We start from the raw sequence: 15,365 nt of genomic DNA on the forward strand, positions 1-15,365 counted from the left end.
TGTTGGGGAGTTGGAACCTAGGCAATGCCTATGGGGGACACCTGTGTAGGGCTGAGACCAACATTACACTGGATCCATTTTCTGGTGTGGTTGGTGATACTTTAAATTATTTTGGCTTGAAAGGATAAATGAGATGCATTTAAGATTGGGTGGGATTAGACTTATAGTACTAGACTGTGGAAATAAGGTGCACTGAGACTAAGGAATGGAGCTGATGAGGTTTATCTAAATGCACAAAGTCTGAAAATAAGGTTGGTGAGCTGAAGACATCATCAGGTACATGGGAATATGATGTTTGGGTATGGAGGCCTATCGCAAAGGGCTAGGTTCCTAAAATACACCTTGACACAAGATGTTAAAGCAAGTTGGGAATGAAAAGGAAAAAGGGGTAACCATATTAGTTAAGGAATTACTACCATGCTAGAGAGAGGCAAATTAAGGATATTATTTACTGGGTCATGTTTTGAGTTAAAATGGACTAGTGGTGCAGTTAGCTTGTTTTGGAGGCCACCTACTAATGCCAAAATACAGAGGCACAGGATTTTAAGAAAACTAGAGCTGTAAGAATGAAGGGATATTGATAATTTTGGAAGAGAGGAATTTACTTTGCTATCAATGTCTATATTCGGATAATTAAATGAGATAGGAATGGGAGTGAACGTTTTAATTGTATTCTGGGGAATTTTCTTGATCAATTTATTACCAATACGATGAGGAAAGATCTGGTTCTCATGATAATGGTGGATTAAGTAAAGTACCATCAGTTGGGGAACATTTCAGTCAATTGTTTTCATAGTTTTAAAATGTTTTTAGTTTATCTATGGAGAAGGACAACAAGCAATTTATGGTAAAAATGCTTAATTGGAAGAGGTCCAGTCGATGGGTTGATCTGTCCAAAGTAAATTGGAATGGAAGATTGACGAGTAAGACTATAATAAAATTAAGGTGCTTAGTGAAGATCTTGATTGGATAAGGTCAAGGAATTGTCTCCTGAGGAAGCAGAGAGGAAAAATTGCATCCTTTTTAAACTTCATGACTTTTTATGTGATAGATGACATGTCGGGTAGATAAGACCAATAGAAAGTGATAAGAAAAATGTGTGGGAAGAGATGGACAGTTAACATATAATTCAATATGTCTATAGGAATATAATTGAAAGGTTTGTAAGAGGAAGAGAGAAGCTGATTTGGAACCAAAAATAAAGTCTATAATCTATACCGAGATCTTCAATGTCTTAATTTATTACTTTGTCTTTACCAAGGAAGACAACACAGTTGGGGTTGTATTAAGCAGGAGAAAGTGAGGTCTGCAGATGCTGGAGATTAAAGCTGAAAATGTGTTGCTGGAAAAGTGCAGCAGGTCAGGCAGCATCCAGGGAGAAGAAGGGCTTATGCCCGAAACGTCGATTCTCCTGTTCCCTGGATGCTGCCTGACCTGCTGCGCTTTTCCAGCAACACATTTTCAGTTCAGTTGTATTAAGCAGAACATGTTAAGATAATAAATGGATTAAAAGTTGATAGAGAGGTATTAGAAAGGTTGGTCATAACGGTGATACTAGGTTCGAGTAGAATAATCTAAGGATGCTAAGAAAAGAAGGGGTGAAATTGCAGCAATACTGATCATAGTCTCCAAAAACTTCCTTAGACACGTGTAAGGTCATAAAGTGTCAGAGAATTCTAAACTTTTGCTCCAAAAATGAGGGGAATAACCCAGCAACCACAGCCCAGTTAGTTTAACTTTTTTTGATAATGAGAACTTTTTGAAAATAATACTGCAAAGTATAACTAAGTCACTAGATGCATGGATTAATTAAAGAAAATTGCTACCAATTTGTCAATGGCAATTTGTGCATAACTAATATGATTAAGTTTTTTTGTTCTGGAAAGGGTTTAATAGGGCAGCAGATGATATGGTGTACATGGACTTCACAAAGCTTTTGATAAGGTGCTTCTAAATTGATTTGAGTTAAGTTGTGGTTTATAGAATAAAAGGGATAATGGCAGCATGAATGCAATTTTGGCTGCCGAAAAAGGAAACAGACTATTGGTGAATGTTGGTTTTTATACTGAAGGAAGGTAAACAGTTCCTCCAGCAGCCAATTGTCAAAGCATTTTTGAAATATTATTAACAACTTGGACATGGATATGCGTGTGCACAATTTCAAAATTTGCAGCTGACCCAAATTTTGGACGTGTGACGAGTAATGACTTCAAGAGGATATAGGCTGGTGAAATGCTTGGAAATGTGGCAGATGAAACTTAATACAGAGGAGTGGGAAATGATGCATGTTTTCCTAAATGAGGAGCAGCGATATTAACTGAAGAATACCATTCTTTAGGAACAGAAGATCTGGAACAAAAGAGGAGAGTGTGAAGAAAGGTGCATAAATTTGTTAACTGTGGGGCAAATTCAGAAAATTGTGTGCATAGTGCATAGACAGGGCATTTATGAGACCAAAAATGAGGGATATGACTATCCTTTTTTGTAATGAATCAGTCCTCCACTTGGAATAGTGTCTAATTCTGCACAGCATTTCAGGGAGGATGTGAAGGATTTCATTTATGCGCATAGACTGGAAACATTGGGGTTTTTGTTTTAGAAAGTTGGGAGGAGATTTGATCAGAAGGAGTCTCGATAAGGTAGTGGGAAGTTGTTCTTAAAGGTGGAAGGGTCAAGAAAACAAGGACACAAATTTTTAATGTGATTTGCAAAAGAATCAATGGTGACATGAAAATAAACTTTTACTAAATGAGAGTTTAAGGATATTGAATGCAGTACATTAAATGTATATGATAGCAGATTCAATAGGTTCTTTTATTACAAAATTGGGTAAGCATAAAAAAAATCCACAAGGGTTGGGGTGAAGCAGTGGGACCAACAAAGTTGCTCTTGAAACAGTTGGCAGGGACTTGACTGACTGACTGACTGTCCCCTTTCTACCATCTAATTATTTTATTCGTGTTGCAGATCGTCCAAAATAATCCTGTAGATGGGAATACCAACTTGCTAATCCTGGAAGAATATTCCACCACAAGGCACCATGACAATACCACACGAATTATGGGTTTGTACCATCAATACTTAGAATCTTTTCTTCGGACCCAGTACTACATACAAGGCATGGATGGACCATTCCCCTTTGAATACAGGCATTACTTGGCAATAATGGTAAAGTAAATGGAATGTAAACACTGAGCATTTAATTATGCAGCTAAAGTTATTGCTGGGGTTTTGTCAATTAAGTACACCAAACAAATGACAAAATTTAATTGCTTTACTGACACTTAAGTACCATAGTTTCCTGTTTGTGCAACAAACACTAAAATGTCTGGCAAAGATGGCTGCCACTTGAGCCTGTGCAAAGAGTGCAACAAAGATGGCCATCACCTGGATGTGCACAGATGGCAACTTTTACCTGAACTCTTAATTAACTGTAAGGTGTTTGGCAAGTTGTAGGGGATCTTATGTGCACCGTGAAGAAAGCTTTGGCTGGCAGCTGGGCTGATGTGAAGAAGCCCTGGTCTGAGGTCAGGTTCAGTATCCGGAGACAAGCTCCCTTGTGCTGACAAGGGGAAAGGCACCTCTGCAAAGTGGCTAAGAAGGAAACCTGAGGGAAAGTGAAAAAGAAGCTGAAGAAACAGCACAAGTAAAATAATTAGTGAACAGAACCATAGCTAAGAATCGGCTTTTCTAAATTCACCCCATTTCTCTAAATAGGTGAACCTGTGAGAAAATTCTGTCCTGTTGTCAAGCTCATTGTTAATGCAGAATATTCAAATTAATACAACAACAAAGTACTGCAAATGCTGAACTTCATTTGAATTTAACATTTGTTAAATCCCTGGTTTCTCTTTCATAATAAAGGTGTCAAATCAGCATTTTACTTGATTTCATGATGCATATGCACAGTTAATGCCACCCAGTGGTAATGTTTACACCTATTTGCCATATAACACACAATTGGAACCTATTGGACTATAACCTGGTGTTGTGAGATTTGTAACTTTGTACACCCTAGTCCAACACCGGCTATACATCCAAATCATGTATACTTTTTCAGATTTTTAGCCACTTTAAATATGTTTTTGTTAGCTCAGTGGGGCCATACAAACTGCACCTGCATTGTATCCAACTCAGGCAATTTGAGCGCACAATCTAGATTGATGCAATTGGTTAGGACTAAACATAAAAATTTCCAACCTTGGTACTGCCTGTACCCTCTTGCAATTGCATGTAAAAATATCCCAGTACTGTAATGAAATTACTGCACATCTGGATAGTAGTAACAGGATAGGATAGAGTCAGCATGGATTTATGAAGGGGAAATCATGCTTGACTAATCTTCTTGAATTTTTTGAGGATGTAACTATGAAATTGGATGAGGGAAATCCAGTAGATGTAGTGTACCTGGACTTTCAGAAAGCTTTTGATAAAGTCCCACACAGGAGGTTAGTGAGTAAAATTAGGTTACATGGTATTGGGGGCAAAGTACTAGATTGAATTGAAAATTGGTTGGCTAATAGGAAACAAAGAGTAGTGATAAACAGCTCCATTTCAGAATGGCAGGCAGTGACCAGTGGGGTACCGCAGGGATCCGTGCTGGGACCACAGCTTTTTACAATATATGTTAATGATATAGAAGATGGTATCAGCAATAACATTAGCAAATTTGCTGATGATACAAAGCTGGGTGGCAGGGTGAAAAGTGATGAGGACGTTAGGAGATTACAGGGTGATCTGGACAAGTTAGGTGAGTGGGCAGATGCATGGCAGATGCAGTTTAATGTGGATAAATGTATGGTTATCCACTTTGGTAGCAAGAACAGAAAGGCAGACTACTACCTCAATGGAATCAATTTATGTAAAGGGGCAGTACAGAGAGATCTGGGTGTTCTTGTACACCAGTCAATGAAGGCAAGCATGCAGGTACAGCAGGTAGTGAAGAAGGCTAATAGCATGCTGGCCTTCATAACAAGAGGAATTGAGTATAGAAGCAAAGACGTGCTTCTGCAGCTGTACAGGACCCTGGTGAGACCACATCTGGAGTACTGTGTGCAGTTCTGGTCTCCAAATTTGAGAAAAGACATTCTGGCTATTGAGGGAGTGCAGCGTAGGTTCACGAGGTCAATTCCTGGAATGGCAGGATTATCTTACACTGAAAGAATGAAGCGACTGGGCTTGTATACCCTTGAGTTTCGAAGATTAAGAGGGGATCTGATTGAGACGTGTAAGATTATGAAAGGATTGGACACTCTGGCAGTAGGAAACATATTTCCACTGATGGGTGAGTGCCGAACCAGAGGACACAGCTTAAAAATATGGGGTAGACCATTTAGGACAGAGCTCAGGAGAAACTTCTTCACCCAGAGAGTGGTGGCTGTGTGGAATGCTCTGCCACAGGGGGCAGTGGAGGCCCACACTCTGGATTCATTTAAGAAGGAGTTGGATAGAGCTCTTAAAGATAGTGGAATCAAGGGTTATGGAGATAAGGCAGGAACAGGATACTGATTAGGAATGATCAGCCATGATTATATTGAATGGCGGTGCAGGCTCGAAGGGCTGAATGGCCTACTCCTGCACCTATTGTCTATTGTCTAGTACTAGAAGAGGTGTTTTCCCCAGTGTTAAGGCCAGTATTGTCAATTGCCATCACTAAAAGATTATTCATCCATCATCAAATTGCAGTTTGTGGATCCTTGATACATGTAAATTTGTTTCCCCTATATTACACCAATGATCACACTTCAAAAGTATTTGATTAGCTGTAAAGAACTTTAAGATGGCATGATGTAATAACAAGTGCCATCTAAATGCATAAATATAAAACAAAGAAAAACAAACAACATCGTGGGCCAAAAGGCCTGTTCTGTGCTGTACTTTTCTATATTCTATGTTCTAACTTTGCTGGAAATCTGAAACAAAAACAAAATGCTGGACAAACTCAGCAGGTCTGGCAGCACCTATGGAAGGAAAGCAGACAATGTTGAGTCTCGTGACCCTCTTCCAAGTCTGATGAAGGGTCAGAGGACTCAAAATTAACTCTGCTTTCTCTCCACAGATGTCAGATCAATTGAGTTTCTCCAGCAATTGCCACATAAATGCAACGCATTCATTCACATCAGAATTTTTAAGCAAGATTTGTTTTCTTTCAGCAATCAATGTTTGAGAATGACAGTATGTTTAGAATGTCATCAGAATAAGGAAACCTGGAGCTCCCAAGACTATTCACTGAAAACAAAATGAGAACTATGCTTATATTTGGGCATGTCTAAAGTGATTCTCTTCTATTTTATACGTCCATATTTTCTACTGTTTGGGATGTTACTGAATAAGTAACCACTAACACATGCAGTCTTTCTTTTTATACTAGGTTGTGTCATTAGTTCATTGAAGTATGAGGTACTTCATAAAAAAGGAAACGGTTGTTCAATTGGACTTTGCAAAGTGTTGCTTTGTGAAATCCTCAGGTTAAACAATTTGAGTGAACACATCATTGCCAAGTAGGGAGGCAGTAGCATTGCAGTATTGTGAGTATCTGGCTAAAGACCCAGACTAAAGTTTTGAGGGAAAAGGTTCGAATCGCACCATAGCGAATGATGAAATTCAATAAAATCTGTAATTAAAGCAGGTCTAATGGTGATTGTGTATAGGGTCATAGAGTTGTACAGCACAAAAATAGACCCTTCAATCCAGTTCGTCCATACCAACCCAATATCCTAAATTGTTCTAGTTCCATTTGCTAGTATTTGGCCTGTGTTCCTCCAACACCTTCCTATTCATGTACCCATCCAGATGACTTTTAAATGTTGCAATTATACCAGCCTCCACCACTTCCTCTGGCAGCCCATTCCATACACATACCACCCTCTGCTTTAAAAACACCAAGATCTCTTTTTAAATCTTCCCCTCTCATCATAAACCTATGCCCTCTAGTTTTGGACTCCCCTACCCTGGTGAAACTACCTTGGCTATTCACCATATCCATGTCATTCATGATTCTCTAAACCTCTGTAAGGTTACCCCTCAATGCTGCAGAAAAAGATAACCCCAGCCTATTTAGCCATCTCTTCTCAAACTTTTCTTAAATCCTCCAACTCTGGCAACATTGTAGAGCAATTTGAAGTGATCAAAATTTAATATAAAACAATGACAGCTCTTTCCTCTGCATGTTCAGTGCTAATATACTTGTTTTTGATATTCCCTAACCAGGCTGCTGCCAGGCACCAGTGTTCCCATTTGGTAAACACTCATGTAAATGAGTTCTTGCAGGTTGGTGGAGAAGTGGAGTGGCTAAATGGCTTGGAGTATGTCCCACAGAAACTGAAAAATATCAATGAAGTCAACAAAATCCTTGCACACAGACCTTGGCTGATCACAAAGGAGCACATCAAGGTAAATCTTCAACTGATGTTTGAATGATTTAATTGTAGGCTTCCAGTAAACTTCCATATTCTGGGCATTGTATGTTCTGTAACTATATATCTGTACTGAATGAAAAACTGATTTATTTTTCATAAATCAATGGAGAAAATGCTGGTTGTGCAATTTGAGTAAAATGCTAACGTAATGTTATCTTAAATATTTGCTACCCTATATTATAATGCCAATAATTTGTTTTTTTTCTCTTCCATTTTACATTATATTTTTGGTGAGTTGAGAAATTTTTTTGTTCCTCCACTGTGTACAAATTTCACTTCCTCTTCTCCTTAAAAATATCAGGAGTCTTTCATATGTCATCAGCTGAAAATAAACTTGTACCAGATAACCATGAAGTTCCCTATTACTGTTGGAGAATTTTCTGTTGATTTTTCAACATCATTTGAATTTTCAAATGACAAATTGCAACCATTGTTTTAAATTTAGCTCAATGTTTTGTGTTTTTATATAAAAATATATTTTGTTGTGGCAAAGGAATTGATTATTCATTCGCTCTTGTCCACTATCATCATTAAGCTTTTTCATACAAAGTGATGCATTAGAAAGGCAAGATTCATGAACAGTGGATGACAGGAGAAATCGTATGACTCGCCAAAAAGAAAAGGGAAGCATACATAAGGTCCAGGCAGCGAAGAACAGAATGTGCCCTAGAGGAATAGTGGGAGAGTAGGACCAGTCTTAAACAAGGAATCAGACGAGCTAAAAAGGATCATGAAATAGTTCCAGCGAACAGAATTAAGGAGAATCCCAAAGCCTTTTATTCTTATATAAACAGCAAGTGGATAACTAGAGAAAGGACTGGTCCATTAAAGGATAAGGAAGGAAGGTTGTGTCGAACCTGAGAAAATGGGTGAGATGCTGAATGATCACTTTGCATCAGTGTTCACTGAGGAGAGGGAGATGATGAATGTTAAGATTAGAGATAGAAGTTTGATTGCTCTGGATCACATTGACATAAGTAGGGAAGATGTGTTGAGTAGGCTAGAGGTTAAGGTGGACAAATCCCCAAGGACTGGATTGGGTCTATCACAGGTTGCTGAGGGAGGCAAGAGAGGAAATAGCTGGGCCCTGACAGATATCTTTGTAGCATCCTTAAACACAGGTGAGGTACTGGAGGACTGGAGAGTTGCTCATCTTGTCCCCTGTACAAGAAGGGTAGTAGGGATATTTTGGGTAACTATAGACCAGTAAGCCTGATGTCACTGGTGGGAAAGTTGCTGGAGAGGGTACTAAAGGGATAGGATCTATTTATATTTAGAAAAGAGTGGGCTTATCTGTGATAGTGTAGGGGGTGGTGTAATTTTTAAATCATTAACTGTTGTAGTAAGCACATAGTAAGTACAAAGCCACCGTTTTAGTCTTCTCTACCTTGTAGTAAGCACGAGCAGACACTCCCCCAGATTTTCATGAATGGAACAATGGAAACAGCTTTCCTCGTGGCTGAGGGACCGCCCACAACCACGGCTGTACGTCATCATCCATATAAGGGAGAAGCGGGGAACTCGAACACTGATTGACTGGGTGAATATCCAAATAATCTCATCCATCAGGAGGACAGTGGGGAACTTTAACACTCATTGGCTGAGACAGTAGAAGGCCCAGCCCACTCCTACATGTATATAACGTGCGGGGATTACAATCTGTGTGTGTGCCTCGTGGGAAGCCATTGAGTTAACACCCGGTTCTGCAGAATTGAATAAATAGTTTTGGACGAACTCCTCCGTGTCTTTGTTCTTGGGAAGGGAAGCAGAGTGCCTGATGGGGGTCGCAGAGTCCCCTATCCTGCACAATTGGGGGCTCGTCCGGGATGCAATAATTATTGCCGGGGCTCTCTTCGGCTCGTGGATCAAGTCTGATACAAAAAGACGCGTCTGGTATATATTTATACTGCTCACTGGATCGGCTTGGTCCGTCAGCCGTCGGCCAAGAGAGTGACCCGGCTCATTAAAATAATTTTGGATCCCGAGAAAAGGAACACACGGACGAGTGCTGGGACGACCGGTTAATGACTATACGCGGGGGGTACACACATTTAAAAAGGCCAGACAACTTCGTGCACGAATCAAGGTGAGAGAGTTTCTTTTTGTTCTTCCTTGTTGGCCGCGTGGTTTTGACGGTCATCTGTGAGAACGCTTTAAGCGTTTAAGACCAGGACCGAAGATAGACCATGGGAAATTGTGGTTTTGACGGTTATCTGTGAAAATGCTTTAGGCGTTTAAGACCAAGACCGAAGATAGACCATGGGAAATTGTGGTTTTGACGGTTATCTGTGAAAATGCTTTAGGCGTTTAAGACCAAGACCGAAGATAGACCATGGGAAATTGTGGTTTTGACGGTTATCTGTGAAAATGCTTTAGGCGTTTAAGACCAAGACTGAAGATAGACCATGGGAAATTGTGGTTTTGACGGTTATCTGTGAAAATGCTTTAGGCGTTTAAGACCAGGACCGAAGATAGACCATGGGAAATTGTGGTTTTGACGGTTATCTGTGAAAATGCTTTAGGCGTTTAAGACCAAGACCGAAGATAGACCATGGGAAATTGTGGTTTTGACGGTTATCTGTGAAAATGCTTTAGGCGTTTAAGACCAAGACCGAAGATAGACCATGGGAAATTGTGGTTTTGACGGTTATCTGTGAAAATGCTTTAGGCGTTTAAGACCAGGACCGAAGATAGACCATGGGAAATCAGACTTCTAGGTCCACTAAGGACAAGTCAGGGAGGACTGTAAATGGAAAAGAAATACCCCCCCGATAGTCCACTAGGTCGGAAATTGAGTTTATGGACGGAAAGCAGTAGGACAAAGGACTTAAAGAAAGAGACCATGATAAAATATTGTTGTTTTATATGGACCAAAGAAACTATCCACGCCCCCTCGGTAGTTTGGCCCGAGTATGGGTCTGATGAAGACTGGGTGTGTCAACTCCTAAATATATATGTTAACAGAAAACAACCGTTTGACCCAGAAGAGAGCAAATACGCCGCCGCCTGGTTGGCGAGTGACTGCGGGGACCCCACGAGTCTCTATCCTCTGATTCCCCAAACAGACCCGAGAAAGCCCCAGAAGTCTTGGGACGTCCTCACCGATGGTTTGCCCCCTTCTGCCCCGCCCCCGTATGTACAACCCGCGCACGGCCAGGCGTCCAGCGCGGACCTCCCTCCTGCGTCGGATAATCCCGGTTCCCGGCAGGTCATGCTCAGTGAGGGAGAGCCTGCTGGGGGGGCACAGGAAGGGAAGAAGAGCCCACCCCAGGCATTAGGAGATCAGCCCGAATTGAGATGCGGAGAGATCAAGAAGAGAGATTGGGTGCTGAGAGGGTTAACAATGTTGAACAGATGAACCCTTTACGAGAGGTGCCGTTTGGGAACGAACGGACCGAATTCGTAGTACAACCTTTAAATTCTGGGGATATCCGACAACTCCGTAATGAACTACCCCGTCTACTGGACGACCCCGTCAGTGTGGGAACACAATTAGATCAATTTCTGGAGCCCAGTATATACACATGGGCCGAATTGCAGGCCATGATGAGAATACTATTTAATTACGATGAAATTGTCATGATCCGGAATAGTGCAATGGCCATTTGGGATAGGGAGCATCAGGACGGCCCTCAGCATGGAGAGCAGAAGTACTCTTTAGAGGACCCCCGGTGGGATCATAATGATGAGGGGGGACGGGCTAATATGACAGACCTCAGAAACCTTATAATCAGGGGAATCAAAACCTGCGTGCCTAAACAGCGGAATTTAGCGAAAGCATTCGAAGTTGGACAGAAAAAGGATGAATCCCCGAGTGAGTTTTTAGACCGTTTGCGGGAGTCCATATGAAAGTATTCAGGTTTAGACCCCGATGGGGAAATAGGCAAGGGCATGCTTAAGGTGCACTTTGTGACTAAGTCATGGCCTGACATTCAGAAGAAATTACAGAAAGTGGAGGATTGGGCTGAAAAAGATGTTGCAGAATTATTACGGGAAGCACAGAAGGTGTACGTTCAGAGGGATGTAATAAGGGAGAAACAGAAGACAAAAATGATGGTGGCAGCTGTACGGGAAGCTTGTAAATCCACCGGAATGGGGGAAGAAGGTTATGGGATGGAAAGAGGAAGGTCGAGGGAAAGTTGGAGAGGGAGAGGAGCGAGACGGGGCAGAAGTGGGAGAGGAGGATCTTATGGAATCAAATGGCCTCAGGCGGCCGGATGTTACCATTGCGGGAAATTGGGACACTTCAAGAGGGATTGTCCCGATTTTAAAAGGGAGCGAGAAGGGATGTATGAAATGGAGCGCGAACAAATGGATTAGGGAAGTCAGGGGAGGATCGGAACACGGGCCTACCAAGAACCCCTGGTAAATTTACGGGTGGGCCCATTTAGACAAGATGTTACTTTCTTAGTTGACACAGGCGCCGGCAGGTCCTCAATCCCCCTCCATCCTAGGGGGGTTGGCTTCCAGGCTAAAACATTAAACATTTCAGGAGTAAAGGGTGGGGTTTTCAGTGCAAGAATATTTGAACCACAACCCTTGCGGCTGGAGGAGGAGGAGCTCCAAGTGGAACTCCTTCACCTCCCGCACCTTCCCTATGGGTTGTTGGGACGGGATTTAATAGTCCGTTTCGGACTACGAATAGAAGTGAGAGAAGAGGAAGAATTAGCCATTACCATGTCATACCTTAGTGAGTCCCGATTGACAGAGATAGACCCTAGGGTTTGGGTCGCCAAAGGGAACCGGGAGGGGCTCGCAATTCGACCTGTGGAGGTAAAATTAAAGCCCCAGAGCCCCGACGTCAGAGTGCGCCAATACCCCATCTCTTGGGAAGGGAGGCAGGGCCTGAAGACAGTTACCAAATGCCTACCCCTCGCCCTGTTGCAAATTCGCACCCAGCCAAGACGGGATTTGGGCGTCTCCCCTTACGAAATGCTGTTTGGCCTCCCGTTCCATGGGCCGAAGGGAGAACCTCCCTTATTCGAGTCTCGGGACATGTTTGTGCAAAAATATGTGGTGGCTCTGGGGTCTGCTCTATCTCGTTTACGCCAACAGGGACTTTTGGCACAGACGCCGCCCCTCGAGTTTGCGGTGCACACCATCAAGCCGGGTCAGTGGGTCCTGATTAAAAGCTGGAAGCAACGCACCCTCGAACCAACTTGGGACGGTCCCTTCCTAGTACTTTTGACTACCGAAACGGCTGTCCGCACGGCCGAAAAGGGCTGGACACATTATACTCGGATCAAGGGACCAGTGCCACAACCGACGGAGGACGAACAAACCTCTCTGACAGAGGCATCTAAGGAACAGAGACCCTGAGAACAGACTAATTGGACTTTGGCGAGTTTAAAGGACTGTGTCCTCCGGCCGGACACGAGTGTTGCAACAAAATGCTGTCAATCGTATTGTTAACTTGCTTTGCCATTATCCTTCGGCTGGGTCATAGTGTGCGTGTTACCCAATTCGGCCTCTGGGAAAAAACAGGCAGAGGACCGTCGGTGGCTCTCCATCTCCGTTCCCGCCAACAAGCCAACACAGACACTTAGTTTAGACCTATGTGGGTTGGTGCCCTGTGCGACTAAAAGTGAACTGAATCAGACTAAGCGTAACCTAGAGAGAGAAAGGGGATTCCAGGGTCAGACGTTAGTATTACAGTTGCATGGCAAAGAAGGCATCAATAGGCCTCCGGCCCCCGGGGTCCAGGCTATGGTGTCAATTGTCCGTGATCCCATCACCCCTAGGCGGAATTGTGAGCAGAATCAGTGCAATCCGCTCTATCTGACCATAAAGACCTTGGGGAACAACGGGACGAGCCTTAATGGAACGATCCTGGGTATTAGGGTTGGGGGCCAGGCAGGACAGAAGGGGTTGCAGCTGTGCTGCACAACCATAACAGTCATTGAAGCTGAGTCTGGGGCCTCATCCACCCCCGATGAGCAGGAAAAGGTTAGGATAATTGAGGTGATGGACTTGGAAAGGACCTTTGAAATAGAAACGGGATACGGGGAGGCGAATGCCTGGATGGAATGGGTCAAATATACGGTAAGGAGCATGAAAAAGAGTGATTGCTACGCATGCACGGGTGCCCGTCCTAACCCTCAGGTGGTCCCATTCCCGCTGGGATGGGAGAAACATCCACAAGCCTTGGACTGCATGGTAAGGCTGTACCAGGACCGAGAGGCCTGGAACGACCCCACTTGTCGACCCTTAAGTTTGAATTTTCCTCACGGGACGGGACCACAATGGGACAATGATGTGGGGACATTTGACAAGTGCAGCGGATCAATTCGGCGGGTCAACGAAACTACCGGGGGCAGGAATTACTCCCACATTCATGTGCCTAGGGCAGACCTCTGGTGGTACTGTGGTGGGAGGATTCTGCGACCGACCCTGCCCCAAAAATGGGCGGGCACTTGTGCAATCGTTCAATTGGCCATCCTATTCACCGTGGCATTCGAAAAACAAGAGCAACCCCGTTCCAGTGGAAGAACTGAGAGAGCTTTGGAGACCTCTTTTGATGATAATATATATTTAGATGTCATAGGGGTCCCCAGGGGTGTTCCTGATGAATACAAGGCTAGGAACCAGATAGCGGCGGGTTTTGAGTCGTCACTGTTCTGGTGGGTTACCATCAATAAGAACGTGGATTGGATTAATTATATTTACTACAATCAGCAGAGGTTCATTAATTATACTCGGGATGCAGTGAAGGGAATAGCAGAACAACTAGACGCCACTAGCAGAATGGCGTGGGAAAATAGGTTGGCCCTGGACATGATGTTAGCAGAGAAGGGGGGTGTTTGTGTCATGATAGGCACTCAGTGCTGCACTTTCATCCCCAACAACACAGCCCCTGATGGGTCCATCACCCGCGCCCTGGATGGGCTCACCACATTGGCGGATGAACTCGCCGAAAACTCGGGCATCGATTCTGGCCTCACGGGTTGGTTGGAAGCTTGGTTCGGTAAATGGAAGGGGGTGGTCGTTTCCTTTCTCGTCTCATGTATAGTGGTGGCAGGGGTACTAACTGCCCTCGGGTGTTGCATCATTCCCTGCGCCAGGGGGTTAACTCAGCGACTGATCGAAACCGCCCTTACTAAGAGGGATGTTCCTTATGGGCAGGTCGAAAGGATGAACCTCGAGATAGAACAGTCTGAATCCCTCTTGGGCGGGGGTAGCATTAGAGACGGGCAGCTTGATAAACAAGCTCGGGAGCTATTGGACGCCCTGGAGAAGAAACTCCCAGTTTAAAAATTACAAACCGTAAGAAAAGACACGGGGGATTTGTAGGGGGTGGTGTAATTTTTAAATCATTAACTGTTGTAGTAAGCACATAGTAAGTACAAAGCCACCGTTTTAGTCTTCTCTACCTTGTAGTAAGCACGAGCAGACACTCCCCCAGATTTTCATGAATGGAACAATGGAAACAGCTTTCCTCGTGGCTGAGGGACCGCCCACAACCACGGCTGTACGTCATCATCCATATAAGGGAGAAGCGGGGAACTCGAACACTGATTGGCTGGGTGAATATCCAAATAATCTCATCCATCAGGAGGACAGTGGGGAACTTTAACACTCATTGGCTGAGACAGTAGAAGGCCCAGCCCACTCCTACATGTATATAACGTGCGGGGATTACAATCTGTGTGTGTGCCTCGTGGGAAGCCATTGAGGTAACACCCGGTTCTGCAGAATTGAATAAATAGTTTTGGACGAACTCCTCCGTGTCTTTGTTCTTGGGAAGGGAAGCAGAGTGCCTGATGGGGGTCGCAGAGTCCCCTATCCTGCACAATAGGCAACATGGTTTTGTGCGGAGGAGATCATGCCTTACCAACTTGAGAGTTCTTTTGAGGAAATGGCCAAGCTGATAGATGAAGGAAGGGCTGTAGACTTTAATAAGGCTTTTGATAAGTTCCCCATGGTAAACCTACCGGAGAAAGTGAAGGC

At 43.5% G+C, this 15,365-nt stretch overlaps 1 pseudogene; it reads left to right on the plus strand.

The window, feature by feature from the left end:
* Window positions 1-2,973: 2,973 nt before the first annotated feature.
* LOC122551046 (sestrin-3-like) overlaps window positions 2,974-15,365 on the plus strand; it is a 64,721-nt pseudogene continuing 52,329 nt past the window's right edge.

Source organism: Chiloscyllium plagiosum, unplaced genomic scaffold (genome assembly GCF_037043375.1).
Source record: "Chiloscyllium plagiosum isolate Xiang-an unplaced genomic scaffold, Cpla_swu_hap1 HiC_scaffold_6, whole genome shotgun sequence".
NCBI lineage: Eukaryota > Metazoa > Chordata > Chondrichthyes > Orectolobiformes > Hemiscylliidae > Chiloscyllium > Chiloscyllium plagiosum.